Source organism: Chaetodon auriga, chromosome 9 (assembly GCF_051107435.1).
Source record: "Chaetodon auriga isolate fChaAug3 chromosome 9, fChaAug3.hap1, whole genome shotgun sequence".
Taxonomy (NCBI): domain Eukaryota; kingdom Metazoa; phylum Chordata; class Actinopteri; order Chaetodontiformes; family Chaetodontidae; genus Chaetodon; species Chaetodon auriga.
Window position 1 is genome coordinate 26,121,942 of NC_135082.1, and position 3,059 is coordinate 26,125,000.

The window sequence follows — 3,059 nt, forward strand, 5'->3', positions numbered from 1 at the left end:
GTCTGTGGAGTCCAACAGTGGGATGTGTGTAAAACCACTGGCGTACAGAGGGGAACACATGGCTCATCCTGATTGGCTGGTGCTGTCGCCTGGGAACCAAACAAGAAGTGCACCCTCCTTAGATTGACAGGTGTGTTTGCAGCAGCCAATCAGAGCCAAGGGCAGATGATGAGATGGACAGTTGGGTGTGATGTGGGGAACAGGATTTGTCATTTGTTCACTAGGTGAGGAAACGTGTTTGTGTGTGCGCTTCTATGTGCGCGTGTGCGTGTGTGTGTGCGCGCGTGTGTGTGTGTGTGTGTGTGTGTGTGTGTGTGAGAGAGAGAGACGAGGTGCTAAGAGCGCTGTCACAGCCACCAATGCGTGCTATGTGTTTCAGTTTAATTTTAAGATCACTGGAGTGTCCGACCTCTCACACTGGTCCACCTGCCACCACGCACACACATACACATAGGAGCGCGCGCGCGCGCACGCACCACGCACGCACACACACACACACATTTGATCACTTTTGGGGACTTAAAGTCTTACATAGACTTATATTTCCTGGAAACGTACCTTGACCATAACCACTGACCCAAAAATCAACTGTTTTCCAATTGGGGACATGTTTTGTATTCCCAGTTGGACAAGCCATCCCCCAGTTAATTGCTCCTCAGTCTAAAAAAATGTCCTCAAAGTAGCTTGTGCTTTAAAGACACACTCACACATTCACACACACAGACACAGAAAACTAGTTCAAAGCCACTTTAAAACGTCTTTACTAGACATTCAAAAGAGGCCGCAGGAAGCTATTCCAGTCTGTGGAGGCCTCCTGCTAACTGTGTCCTGCCAGGCGGTGGACGGTCGGCAACAACTGGTCAGCAGACCTCAGAGCGTGAGGAGGAACATATGGAAAGAAAAGGTCAGCGACGTCAGGAGGCACCGTCCATCTCATGCCCTAAAAACAAGCAGTAAGACTTTGCAGTTGACTGTAAATGCTACAAGAAACCAGAGCAGAGGGACCAAAATGTTTGAGGAGTGCCATGAATGTGACTTCCTACGCCAGCGTGTTGAGTGATGTCACATGGAAATAACTTGTCTATGTGTGAGACGAGTTTATGACCCTGAAGTCAAAATGCAGTATCACCCACATGTGACATCATGCACGGACTCTTGTTAACTGCATTTCCTGTTTTATTTTGTAGTAGTCTCCTCATGTGCACTCACTTCCCGTCTTTGTTCTGTTTCCCTCCAGTTTCACGTACCACCTGCTCTCAGTCATCCCGTCTGTTCCTCAGTGTTTGTAGACTTAGTGGTCCACTACCTGTTGGCTGGATTGGATACAGTCCCAGCCGGTGTTACTTCGTCATGTTTTTGTCTCTAGCTTAAGTTTTTGGATACTTTTGGAGTTTTGTGTGATTCTTGCGCCTGAGTCTCTCGATAGTTTGGGTCATTACACATGTTTGTATGTCAGTCATCCACCTGCGAAGCAAAGGCAATATCACAAAAGGGAAAATATGCCTCAAAACCAATTTAGGCCATAAGCACACACATGAGAATTTGTCTTTAAACACTGTATTAATCAATAGAATATGATGGGAAGCAATAGCAACAAAATCCCAACTGATTTAGGTTTGAGAAAACGGCTGCAGAGTCAGCAGCCCCGTAGCTTTCTATACAAGTGAGCACACAAACGCTGACTCAGCCAAACTAGGAATCGACTCGGGTTATGCAGCGCCTATAACGGCAAAAATCCGCTCTGAAATCAATCACCGCGATCACTTGATTAGAAATTCACCCCACTGACCAAACGTAGCACAGAGAACTGGAGAGCACAAAACTGAAAACCCTAAAATCACATCGGCTGTGAGGCCAGTTTTATATAATCCCGCCGCTTTGTATAGTTTACGATGAGGAGCGTAAAGCATTAAGTCGTGAAATAAATGCAAACTTGCACCTGAGAAGTTTAAGTGTTTGCATGTGAAGCAGTGTCGATTGGTTTTATAACAGAGGACTTAACCTTCATCAAATTAAACACAGATTGACGGCAGATGGACTGTCCGCCTGTAAAAGAGCTCATTCAGTGATTGTTATTATCAATCTGTCCCCTCTGCCTTTCTGTGGACTTCTCTCACCACATAACACATGTGCTGTCTCGTCTCTCATGACGCACACACACACACACACACACACACACACACACACACACACACACTTCCTCTTCTTACACTTCTTCCAGTCCAGGCTGACAGTCAGTTAACCTCTGAGTGAAACACAGCCAGAGCTCTTTAAAGTGAGACCCCCGTTAACACACAGGACAGGAGACACACTTCTAAAAAACATGTTTCTCTTACTTTCAAACGAGTCATTCATTAGTTTACATGCATGTTTACTAAAGTAGGATTTTTAAGTGTTCTTATGATGTTTCAGATGCTGGTGCACGGTTAGCTGTTAGCGTTAGCATGTCTGATCAGTGATTCAGCGAGTAAATCTTAAACCTTGTTCCAGCCCAGAGAACACAAAGGCTTTATCTTTCTCCATCTTTCCCTTCTAAAAGCTTCTTTCTTTTATTCTTTCTTCCGTTTCTCAGTTTGTTCCTTTTTTCATTCTCTCTCTCTTTTTTTTTTTTGTCCACTACCAGTATCATCACTCGCCAGTCTCCTCCTTTCGTCTGGCAGTTGCATTATCATTCTCGGCCAGGGAATAACTCTGTGCGTGCGTGCGTGCGTGCGTGCGTGCGTGCGTGCGTGCGTGCGTGCGTGCGTGTGTGTGTGTGTGTGCTGTATTTCTATCATACCACTGGGAGCAGCCACCGGTGTCTGCTCTCTTTTGTGGCCTGCTGCTATTTGCAGAGTGTATCATATGAGCACAATGACACAGTCACACACACACATGCACACACACTTATCACACACACATTGACCTTCACACACATGCCAGCACATAGAATTTTCATTTGGTAACACACACACGCAGAAATCCGAAATTTGCTCACACTTATGCAGTCAAATACACAGTCCATGCACACTGGCTAAACACACACACACACACACACACAGGTGCACTCAAAAGACACA